A 13339-nucleotide genomic window follows, 5' to 3' on the forward strand; every position below is an offset into this window, starting at 1 on the left:
GAAAGCCCAATGAAGCTAGTTCAATTACTTTAGAACTCTCTTTACGAAATAAACTATTCTTCTTATCTCTTTTGAACACCGTTAGTCTCATTCAAATAATATATCAACCGTTAGGCCTACATTAATCGTTAGGCCTTACACACCTTTGACAATTAACTTTGGGTTTAATTTTTCTTTAGCCGAATTCCTTCTCGCAACTGTACTTTTCGTCTGCTCTGTCTTTGTCTGTCTGTCTACTTTTCCCGCTCATCTCACACTACTCATATCTTTATTACTTCATCGTCTGCTAGCTATGTCCTAGGCATCAATAAATTTCACGCGACGTTCTATAATCTCGATATCAATGAGTTATAAACACAACGTAAGTCTTAACAATTTACGTAACTAAACTTGTCATAACATTTATTTCAAAATAAATGCTTCAAACTCTGTTGTTATAAACAAACCTACACAATCATAAAATATCCACTCACAAAATAAATTAACCAATAATATCTACACTAAAAAGTCTATTATATACTGACATGTAGCTACTAGTTTGGCCGTCAATTTTGATTTCATTCCTTTTATCACTCGCTCAATCCTTTTTTTTTTGGCCGCACCTTTTCACACCTAAGGTGTTTTTGGTTAGATCGATTCTAACTGTAAACTCAGTTGCAATGTAAGAGACAGTGCATATGAATTATTTACGGTTATCAATTATATATAGGATTTGTTAATCTTTAAACCGTTTCAAATTAACAGAGAAGCCCCAAAAAATAATTTAGAATAACTTAAGAATCAAATCAAACAAACTTATCTTGACTTACTGCATCTGTCTAATTATATTTTTTCATTTTTATTATTTTGGTGTTATTTACGTTTACTACACTTCGAGGACACAGTTTTACAGTTTATTTACAAATGTTAGAAATAACATGCTACACTTCCTTCAGCCCCCCCCCCCCCGAGTGGCACAGCGGTATGTCTGCGGACTTACAACGCTAGAATCCGTGTTTCGATACCCATTGTGTAACTTTGTGCTTAATTACAAAACAAACAAACAAACACATCCTTCAAAAGAGTTAATTAACATGTTGCAAGTCCTTCGAAAGAGTTAAGTAACATGCCACATTTCCTTCGAAAGACAAACAAACAAACACTTCCTTCAAAAGAGTTAATTAACATGTTGCAAGTCCTTCGAAAGAGTTAAGTAACATGCCACATTTCCTTCGAAAGAGTTAAGTAACATGCCACATTTCCTTCGAAAGAGTTAAGTAACATGCCACATTTCCTTCGAAAGACTATTATAACATACATTTCCTTAAGAAGACCAGCTTTTAATAATGTGCTACACTCCTTTCAATATACAACTAATAATATCCTACACTCCCCTTCAAACAAAAATGTAGTAAAAGACTCACAATTCAATTAATAGCTTCAGGGCACTGGTTCAGTTGTGGGTTTAATGAGCGGATAAGAACACACTAGTAGCAGAAACAAGGAAAATTCCAACAAAGTGGACAATATGCGTGGAATAAATGTGACCGGAATATAGAAACTGCTTACTTCTCGATCGTCGGTTCAACGGGAAATAAACATAAATCAGCAAAGAATCAGATGTAGTTTAATGACCAAAAACTGAAACCACAATTGAAACAGATGTCAAATGATATGCTTCCTGTAAAATAACAGCTATAAAGTTACATTACTAGATAGTTCCTTTAGCTGTTGATGCAATAAAAAGTTCAGTTATAAATAAACAAGTTTTACAACACAGAAAAATGTCGTTAGTAATACATATACTAAACCGGTTACTTTTCACCAGTAGAATGTATGGTATAACCTTCATGAGGCACTCTGCAGTAAATATGCTATACTTACTTTCAGTGTTATAACAAGTAACACATTTCCTATAAATACAGTAGCCTGATATAGCTTCAGTATAAATTCAGCAAGCTTTAATACAAATCATGCAATATCACGTCTGTTATCGAAGAATCATATTTCCGTACAATACGATGGTATTTTCAGTTTGCTTTACAAGGAAGAATTCTTTTTACTTGGTATTATCAGAGTTCGTAAATGTCTTCTGTAATATTGCACGTCACTAGGATTAAAACAACCGCAGTATCGATATTCAGAGTTTAACAACATTTAGTAAAACTGAGACGGTCGTTAAAAAACGAGAAACTCTTCACGCCGTTTAAGCCAGACGTGTTTTACCTTACGGAAAACAATTACTGTAAGTTAGATACATTTTGTCAGATTACAATAACATTTATACTCTGGAAAAGTTGAGCTTAACACCATTTGGCACCAATCAAGAAACTGAAAAACGATCGTTACAAAACGAAAAGCTACACAGTTGGTTATTTCCGACATTTAAACCAAGCATATAAAAAAATGTCAGATGACCTTCATTCATTAGAATTGCATTACTCTGTATCTGGTTTCAACAACATTCGTGTGGAAGATATAATGATAACTTTTATATAGTTGATCTAACAGACTTCCCATTAAATTAAAGCAAAAAATATTTCAACACTGTCCAGTTAAGAGCCAACTTGGTAGCTGAAAACAAAGAAGTAATTTTCGAAAGTATATTTTGTGATCAAGAATCCTTTACCTGATATATCAGTTTTGGTAAAAGAAATCCTAATTGCTAATAATTTTTACACCGAATATACTGCTATACTTATGTAACAATGCCATCTATTGTAGTAATGCGAAACTAGTCTTTAAAATGGATATTTAATTTTTTTTCAAACTCAATTTTGAATATTTTTCATATTTTCAATTCTTTTATTATGTTTCACACAAATATGTATGAAACGTAGTTTATATACTCATCAAATTCAGAGTTAGACAGGTTTTTACTTTATGCCTCAATCTCTTAATTTGGCTGGACATGAGAGTTACTTCATAGTTTTATTTCAAAAAAACATTATAACAGAAATTACATTAACAAAAGTTTATTGATTTTCTCCCCAATTTCCAGTAGTCAGCCACGCATGAACTGCCAAATGTAACATGATCATTCTTTTTTCGATTCATATCAAAATTCTACAGGATTGAAAACTTCTTTTTAAGAAATATTGAGGGTCTATTGATCTCCGAATCTCACAAAAACTGCTTATAATTTATAATTCTGTTGAAAGTATTTAACTTAAGGAGTGATAGGGGGTGTGCATGTATTTCTATATTGCCGAAAAAGCGGTTTTATTTTTATTTGTTTTATATTAAAAATGAAATGTATATATCCCCCCCACAAAATTTAATTAGTCCACATTTTTAGCTTTAGATTAGCAATTACAGGTTTACAGTTTTCTTTGTGACAATTCGAATAAAGCAAAGCCGGGTAGGTAAGGTCAGACTCTCTCTTATTTTTCACGTCATTTTTGTTGACAATAACTCTAGCAGACATACATAAAAAAAATGTTGTATTGGAATCATGCATCTGTTTTTGCTGAATTTCAACAATGATTTAGTAAATTAGATACAAGAGGGCGCTAGGGTTCAAATAAAATATACATATGAGCATTTAAGTTTTTCGTATGTTGAATTTCGCGCAAAGCTACTCGCGATAGCCGTCCCTTATTTTGAGGTGATAAGACTAGACTCATTTGAGTGAAGGTAAGTTGTCAACATCACCCACCGCCAACTTTTGGGCTACTAGGATAAATATACGAATACGATTAAAATTATCGCACAGTTACTAACATAAAACAACTCGTTGTAAGAAGTTAAAATTTATAACGACACATGTAACAGCACTAAATAGGTAAATATTTTCAAGTAGTGTCCTCTTGATTCCATCGTGTTCCATACTTGTAAAAAAAAAAACAACACAATATTATGTTTTTGGCAGCTCTACTTAATTTTTCTTTATTGTTTTACCCTTTTTCATGCTCAATTTAGTTTGTATCTAAAGAAAACAAAACATCAGGAAAAGATCTACAAATGAGAACATCTACAGGGCGGAATGTATAGAGACATTTTTGCCGTTTCGCGTGAACACATCGTTAATCTGTAAAGACGAGTCTTTTGTTATAAATTAATAGAATTTCAATCGTTAGTGTTAATCACTTGTTAGACGAAAGGTGGTACGATTGATGGCAGTGAAAATTTACTAAACGATTTTCACTTCCGCTCGTGTACTTTCACGATACATCTTTCTTCAACCGTGTCAATATCAGGAAAAGTAAAGTAGAACAATCTTAAGGGTCACCAGCAGCTGTTCTTCTACCAAGATTTATGTTTCTATAGTCAGCAGTTGTGGAATTGTTTGATGAAACTAAGAAAATAACCAAAGAGACTGCCTTTGAACATTAATAATCAGGAAAATAACCAAAGCTATAAAATTACAACGTTTATTTTTCGAATCGTCTTATTAGACATAAATACAAAGTGATTCAGGTTGCAACCAAAATTTTATACCACACGAGTTGTTTCTAAACTTTTAAATATTATACCTTTTTTTTTTTATTCATGAGGGGGGGGGGTATAAATTGGCAGTGTTCAAAATAATTTCAAACGCTTTTGCTTAAAAGATTTATTCCATTTTGCACACAAGCAAACCAATACCGAAAGTGACAACAGTATTTTTCGTTCAGTTTCTATCAAAATTATGTTTTTAAATCAAAAAGATTCAGAAGCTAAACACGTTATCTCAAGTCTGAAATTATACTGTTCCTCTGCAGGTTGTCAAGAGCGAGATCACAACAAATTCACAAACATGGCAGTGTCCCCAGAAACTATTCTACTCGGTGCAACTTCAGACCAGGTATACACTCTGACCATTAACATTATATAATGAGGTACGTTCCAATCTTCAGAATATATAACTTTGGAACCGGATATACGTACAAAATGCAATTCACTCGCTCGTGGAATCATTAAGTTGCATAAGAAGTAGATTAAAACCATAAGTATAGTACTTAAACTTCAGACAGCAAATTATCTTATTATTCCAATTTTCACTTATTAACTTTCCATTTCTTTTTACGCATCGTTTTTGTGAAGTGTTGTATAAACACTACATCTTAAAACTCACACAAAACTCGAAAAACTTTTTTTTTGTTCACACAGATTTGCCATTCAATGAGTAACAGATATACTGATGTGCATCTTTCGGTGCGAATGATCAGGTAGCAGAAACTACGTAACAGCTGTTTCTGTGTCCGTTTTTCTTTGATAAATTAAGTTATTCCTAATAGAATAAGGTAGACATAAGAAACATCGTGGTGATTCATCACAGCAACAAACCCAATCTCACCCGGACCTGCTACACCCAGCGGCACAACAGTCAAGTCACGTGCACTATCTGGCGAAGGGTCAGTTCTGTCTGATATAGAATGTCACACCACTCTTGAATACATCTGGGTTTCATGTTTCGCAAAGTAGTAAACACCTTCTTTAAACGATGATGTGCAGAGTTAGTAAAAACATACTAACATTAGACAACCTCGCTAAAAGTTTCAGAACCGGAACTACGACTGACCATAAATATCTCACATCCGGTTCAAACAACTTTCATAATCAGATCAACCACCAAAAATTGTGATGGCCAACATTTTTGTTTTCTCATGTTTATCTTAAAGTCAACATCATATTGTTATGACTTACAGTTCAAGTGTATACTATGCACAATTTTTACAATATAGAAAAGTGTATATAGTACAGATGCCCATAGATCAAACTTTTCGAAATACTTCCTTTAATTCTACTGGCCACATTAAAGTTGAAAAGACCAATCAACAAATCCGTATGTAAATATAATAAAAAACATTAAATAAACGATGAGAATAAACACAGTAAGACCAATTTTTGTCTTTTCTGAAACGTATTCATAGTACACACGAATTAAACTAGCTGCATAAATATATAGTGCACGTTTCTTCTTATGAAAACTTATCACTACGTATTTCTGACACACAGAACTGTCGACACTCTTTTGGACCCAACTACACTAGTTATTCTATCGAATTAAAAAAAAAAAGTTATTTTTAATTTTTAAACAACCTAGGTCACTTGTGCGTACACATACATCAAACCCCATCAACCTTGAAGAATTAGTATTAGTCATAAACAGCATGACTGGCGATTATAGCACAAGATCAATAGAAGTAACAATGTATAGGATACCATTGAATTATCAGAATATTTAACTATATTTTTTACAAAGATCATAAAAAATAGCAAGTTCTTTACGTACAGAGAGAGTTTAGGATCCCGATTTTTTATTATTATTTATTTACACGTGTCATGAACGTTTGAAATTCTACACCTATGAGTATAAACTGAATACGAGTTTAATTAAAGTAACTAGAAACCGGGTATACTGACTCACGAAGATGATTTGAAACTTCTACTGCAGTTAAACCGGTTATATAACATCTCACACACAAACACGAGTAAAATATGAGGACGTACGTTCCTTTCGAGGATTATTTTCTTCGAGAGAAAAAAGGAAAACAATCTTATCCAGTTTAGAAATGCGATACAGGAAGTGATTACTCCACGTAGTTATTATTATTATCTGCTTTTCCGATGGTCTGTTCACCATGAGACTTATCGTAATTTCACGCCCTCTAATTACATGCCTGTTTCAATGTTAGCTTGGAAAATGTCACTGTTTAAAAGCATGTGATCAAGATAAAACGATTCGGCAATCCTCTTTTTTTTATGCAATTAGAAGCTCGCGAACTTACTATCTAAGATATATATTAGCTTGTTCAAGAAACAACATAAACCAGGTTGCCCTGGAAACAGTCAGTTCTAAACACAGTAGAGACTAGAATCACTAGATTGTTCTGGCTATTATTATATTTACTACAAGATTCAAAGAAACACCTAACGATTCTGGCATGGCTGTGTGGTACAGCTTGTTCAGGGACTACACGGTTTTGGATAATTAATATTTTAAAGAAACAAGTAGAAGCTTGTCCCGTGTCGTAAAAACTTGCCCAGTAATCGAATACCCATACTGACTAGATTATACTGATAATAATACTGGTTCGTCTTTCAAACAACCCATGTCTTAGAAAATATTGTTGTTCTCAAGGAACAATTAAGAATACAGTTAATGGATACAAGTAACAAGTATCGGTAACAATACGCACTGATCTCTCTCTGTGTTACACGTTTAAATTGTTGGATACAATTACAAATAATCTTATTTTAGACCCGTTAGAAGTAATAAATACTACCTCTATATACCAATACCATTGTTACTTACATTACTTACTTACAATTTCAGTTAAGACAGTGCATTTTTACTTAGAAAAATTGAGAAGTAGGAAGTTAGAATGTAAAGTTGTGTATAGGAAATATATGCATATTAAAAACAAAGACTTCTTACCAGCTGATAACACTTCTTTTAACTCACATAATCATCCATCGAAATATATCCGAGTGAATAATAACAAGCTAGCCATTTTCCAAAACTCAACCGCAACAACACTGTAAACATTAATGAATCTTTATGATACGCAATGATAGAGAAACAAGGAAAATGTAGTTTACGAGATTTTAAACAAGAATCATTGTTCCATAACACAAAAACCTGTAACCGTTTCCACGGATGGTTCAGCTTCACCTTATACCGAAACCACGTTTTCTAACTTTCATCCAATGAGTGCTTTGATTGTTCCACTTTTAATTTCAGGGGAGACAAGGTGGATGTAATAATAAAGGTGTGCAAGTCATGTGCTCTGCTGTTGGGCGCGGTGTACAACCACTAATATATAAAGATGTGGAGGTGGAACGAGGCTATAGCTCTAACCTGCGCATACACTTAAGAATCTTATAAATTATATACATGTATCAGAAACTGCAATCACGATTCAGTATCTATTACAAGGCCTTACGCACAGACCACCGAGTTACACGTTTCAATTGAGGCTTACCATACTCAAGCAATAAGGTACTGAAAAGTTTTCCATAAAACAAAGAAACAAACAAGAACAAAACAAAAGCTCAAAATACCTGTTAAATTAAACAAAACAACAACTTCGACATAAATAGGGTTCATGTTAGTTTTAGTGAAAGAGGCTATTAGTTAAAGGGTCCTAGAGGTCCATCTTACGCTATTACAAGTATTTTTACCACCTGATTGTTTTGAAATTGACAAAATGGCACAATCCGTCTGTCCTACTTACTGGATTTTAATGCAACTTCTTCAGAATTAAGCAGAATGACTAAAAATCTTATAAGAAGAAATTATATCCAAGAGATAAATCAAAAGAATTGAACAAATTTGAAGACCAGAATTCCCAAAAAAAACCCTGGGTACGTGACTTATACCGTAGTCATAACTCATTTATACACTTCGAAATACAACCTGGCAAAAGAGTGAATTTGTGTGTGTGTGTGTGTGTGTGTGTGTGTACACAAACAAATCTAGACATCCGAAGTTCCTCTTTTTTTCTAACCCTCACCCCACCCTCGATGGAACTAGAATAAACCAATAAACAAAGCTGTCTCCACTTTGTTAGTTTGTCGAAACTGATCTGTTTCAATGAATTAGTAAAATATATATAAATTACATTTTATAAAATGTTTATCTTTGCTGTGCCCAGTGAATTAATGATATAGTATTAACTAGCATCATATCAAGTAACTGTATGCAAAAATTCAGCACAAACTACTCTATCGTTAATGTTTTTGGAACTGGCGTCACTTTTGGTATTAATTAAGTGAATAAAATTATGTTAACAAATTATCAAATTTAAATGTGTATTATATATATACTGGAAATAAACTAACAACTGACATTTGTCTATCATATCGCAATCACTGTTGACACGTTAACGAAATCAAATAATTTTCATATTTAAAACTCGTTTACATAATTTGAAAGTAAAAGACTTGCGCTGATAAGGAGTTAAAATTTTATAATTACCATAATTTTATATTTTAGCGAATATTGTTGTCTCCAACTAAAAAAAAATGAGTAAGCCATTTATGTACCTTAGCGAGGTATGTATCAAAATTAAATCGATATTACATTGGTGTCATTAGTAGTAGTAGTTCATGTTTTCATGCCAAACAATCAGCTTTTACAGCTACCAAACATTTAAAACCTCTTTAAACCTAATAAAGAAACAAAAATAATCTCAACACGTGGTGACCTCATATCAAAGATTCCAAGTTACAATCTTACCTTCGAAGTGCAGCTCACTAGAGTGTTCTATTATACGACTGTGTGCGACTATTTAATAATTTGGTAACACAAATCTTCCAATACACAATTCGATAAGGTGACTTTATACTAATACAACGAACATTTTTAATTTTCAAATCGGTGACGGATGGTTCGTTCGAAAACACTCGTTATGTTACTGCGTCTATACCATACACTCAGTGTGTTACTAGAGTCTATACCAGACAGACAAGCGTAAACAGAATAGAAGTCAACCGACAAGTCTTCTACTCCAGGTAGAACAGGATCGAGAGAAAAGCTACCACCGGAAAGGGAAATTACTGGCATACCGGCTGTTTTGAAGCAACGCTAAGATCCTTAGCCTCGAGGCTTCATCGTTCATAATCCTATCACCTGCCCCCTCTTCTTTTATTGGCAGAACTACTCGCACTTCCTGTCTAAAAGAAGAATGACATCAGCTCTCTCTCTCTCTCTCTCTCTCTCTGTGTGTGTGTGTGTGTGTGTGTGTGTTTATATATATATATATATCTTTATATATTTTTTTCTACAACAGTATTAAGCGACGGTAAAGGGTCTACTCGTGGACAATGGTCAGGATGTGAAGTTATAAGGAGCTCACGTACAATAACTAGTAGGATGTAGCTTCCTACTTTTGAAAATAAATGAAATAGTTACATAAAGGATAAATGAACCATCTGTTGAAGACCAGAACACATTACTATGTTTAATGAATGTCAGTGGTTCACATCTTCCTACAGCTCTATATTAATAGCAACTCCTAAACAAATAAGCTATTTTTGTGGGTTCCAGCTTTTTTTTGGTCTCATTTTTAATGCTGATTTTATTTATTGAGATCCTGCGTAAAACACTTATTCACTTACTTGTCTAATCGAAGTAAGGTAATCACTTATGTTTTACAAGTTATGATAGGAATATGTATGGGATAACAGTAAACTTTTATCACATTCGGCTATTGTAAGGACGAAAAGATACTTGAAACTTACTATTTAACTAACATTTTTTCCTCCGTAGCAACACAGATTTTATACCATACTGCTACTCAAAACTTCAAGGTTATTTATTGGATGCTGCTACTGCTAAAAATAATCTGTTTTTATTTCATGCTGTTACTCAACCAATATTTGTTTCGTATTGCTACACGTAGTAGCCCCTCCCTAGCCTTTATTCCATATTGGTAAACACGATCACAAGTCTTTTCTTTACCTTCTCTTACTATGATCGTTAAATTGTTTATTTTTTTTCCTCCTCTTCCAAATGGTAAGTCACTGTCTTACTTCGTTCTTGAAGAGTGTACCCCGTTGTAAACACGCCATATTTCTTGCGATGAGCAATAATGAAACGATAACTCCAAATTTAACTATTATTTCACACTGATAACCAATAACCGATTAGTATCTAAAGGTTTGTTTATTTAGCATAAAAAACAACAAAAACAGACCAACAACTAATGTGACTGGAAATAACTGTATATTTAATTTTTTTAAGTAGTTATAACAAAACTTAGTTTAACTACCATTCCACACTCAAATTTCATCGAATCTCTAAACACGAGTTTGTTACACACACACACATGAATATGTTTTGAATATACATCATTACTCAACATGCTATATAAACAGTCAGCCAGCGATTCACTCAACTGTAAAGCTTACATACTATTGTGAAACAATGAAACACTGCTATAACGTTGGCGGGCTCCCAACAGGCTATGAACATTGTTTTTTCGACATTATATATCCTTATCAACAAAACCCTTGTCTACCGAACTCAGTATTACGCACAAAATAAAGATGTTTTTCATAATTAGCCAAATTCCCCAAAAATAAAACATTTATCACGTTATAGATAATAATTCTAATAAAAAACATAACGGCCAAATAGAATCCTTAACATTTTATTTGGATTATAAAAAGCTAACAATTAGAACAGTGAGTGATACACTTTCTAACTATTGAAATACACTTAAGTAGGATACTCTCACCATTGTTAAACATTACTTACATTAATTAAAATACCATTATTGCTTTTTATAACAAAGTGTAGTTTAAATATTGTCTAAAAATACAGTAACAAAAAGCAAAGTACTTTTTCTAATACTTCGTGATTTTTGTGTATATATACTAAATTGTCCACGATTGTAACTAATACACAGTTGCAGTGTGCTCATCCCAGGACAGAACTTGTGTTTTATAGAAATGATGAATATTTTTATTATGAATAAAAAAAAAACATTCAGAAATAAGAATTTTATTGTGCGTGAGGTAAACGGTAGATCAGAGACTCCTAGAGTTTAGCTATCCTTAACTTTAACAACCAGAGGAAAGACAACTACATGGCAACGCTCGCCGCCGAAAGGAGTTTGTCTGACTCTTTCAACAGAATAACGGAACTGACTGTCACTTTCATAACGCGCTCAGGCTAAAAGTGCATTAGGTGGTCAGCCACATCACGTTTCAAACCCTGCACTTCGATCCTTTGCCCAACAACATAATTACTAGATCACTACTGACCCAATAATTTCAGGGTTATATTTTTACAACAAAAGTTTTAACGCGGTCAAACTAGAGTAAATTATGTGGCGAGTCTCCAACTTGGTAGGCTCGCTATGAGTAGTTGTAGATTTACAATTAAAACAAAAAGACATGTTTCAATATTTCGTTACGTATCTGAAACTTTAAACTGGTAAATTTGGGGAGATTGAAAGGGGGAATACCCTTCTTCGTGGTGGTACAAAATTCCAAACTCACATGTGGTTAATGTCACATTTTTCAAGGCTAAGAAAAAGGTTACATAGTGTGTCCTATACACGCGCCCATGGCAGTTAAGAGTTAACTACAATTTCAGGCTTTGGAAGTGATCAAACTTTGCCTAAGTAAACGTTATTTGAACATGAATATTAACTTTCAAAATCTCTTAAAAGTCGTAATTTTTATACGGTAAATATAACCGGCCACTTATAACGCTTCATTCTGTGCTAATATATGTACAAGATAACTAAAAGAAACAGTCCAAGAAATTTGGATCAAATTCTATAACTATGAGCTCATTCATACTAAGCCACTAAAATGCTCAGAAGTTATTTGTAATAGGTCAAAAAAGTATCAACACTTCGGAGTACACACTGTTAAGGTTTAAGACAGGAATTAAAAGGTTGTGATATATATGATCCAGATCTCCAGGGTTGAAATGCTGTAACTCAATAGGTTGGAATAATTCTTAAGATGTTTCTTCCTTACTTGGTTTGAAATCTAATTACACTAAAACCACTTAAGAAATCGATTTAATAGAACGGGATCTGGTGTGCTTACTTTTGTACAAAGGCAGATGTAATATAGGCAAAGGAGGAGGAGGTGGGGAGGTAAACACTATCGAAGTTAACGATGTAGAGTAATGCATTTTCGGATAAAACTCTGTGTTCTTAACGGAGTTAAGCTGTGATGTCACGTGCAACTGAAAACTCCTTTATTTAACACATAGTTTCAAGAATTATATTTATCGAAATCGCATGATAAAATATTCAAATTATGAAACGAATGGGAGTATACCCGGTATCCCATCAATTTTACTTTCTAAACATACTTTCATAATAAGATAAACAGAGAAAGTAGAAGGGGGGTCGAATATTAGACTGTTAACTTTTAACAAAATAATGCCCAACTGTTTAGCTTTAGTTTTATACGAGATCGTTTACTTTGGCTCGATATATAATAGAGGGAGGACCGAATAAATGGTTGTAAAATAAATAGTTAAACGATAAACTTGCCACCTTTCCCCTTTATATATAGTATAAATAAACGTTAATTTTGGGTCAAAACATGTTATTTTCATAATAATTGTGTTCAGTAAGAAACAAGAAGATACAATGGACTCGTGACTTTACTTTAAGGTTAAGCACTACAAATCTTCCCCTGTTAGATTAAACTAACCTCTCACATTTATATTTGTTCATTGATTTACATTTTATATGAATTATATCATAACGTTCTTTATCTTCACCGAATGTACTTTATAGCCGATCCTTAACGTGTAACGTACACACTAACAACAACTAGACGATAATCCCAGTATATCAGTTCTTTTTTATTGTTGTTTCTTTGGTAATATTGTCAGAAATTTATTCAAGCATTATCGCGATAACAGATTCAAAAACAATTTTAATTTAGGGCCGGGTTT

The 13339-nt window shown here is 33.1% G+C and overlaps 1 protein-coding gene across 3 annotated transcripts in view; it reads right to left on the bottom strand.

Moving 5' to 3' along the window:
- Positions 1-13339, bottom strand: part of LOC106459967 — a 207937-nt gene that overhangs the window by 129216 nt on the left and 65382 nt on the right. The window contains exon 1 of one of the 3 annotated variants that reach the window (XM_013919641.2): positions 7343-7562. The exons of the other annotated variants lie outside the window; for them this stretch is intronic. The gene's annotated coding sequence lies outside the window, so the exon portion shown is untranslated. Of the gene's footprint in view, positions 1-7342; positions 7563-13339 lie in introns of those variants that run through there. 3 annotated transcript variants of the gene reach the window in all.

Source organism: Limulus polyphemus, unplaced genomic scaffold (genome assembly GCF_000517525.1).
Source record: "Limulus polyphemus unplaced genomic scaffold, Limulus_polyphemus-2.1.2 Scaffold688, whole genome shotgun sequence".
NCBI lineage: Eukaryota > Metazoa > Arthropoda > Merostomata > Xiphosura > Limulidae > Limulus > Limulus polyphemus.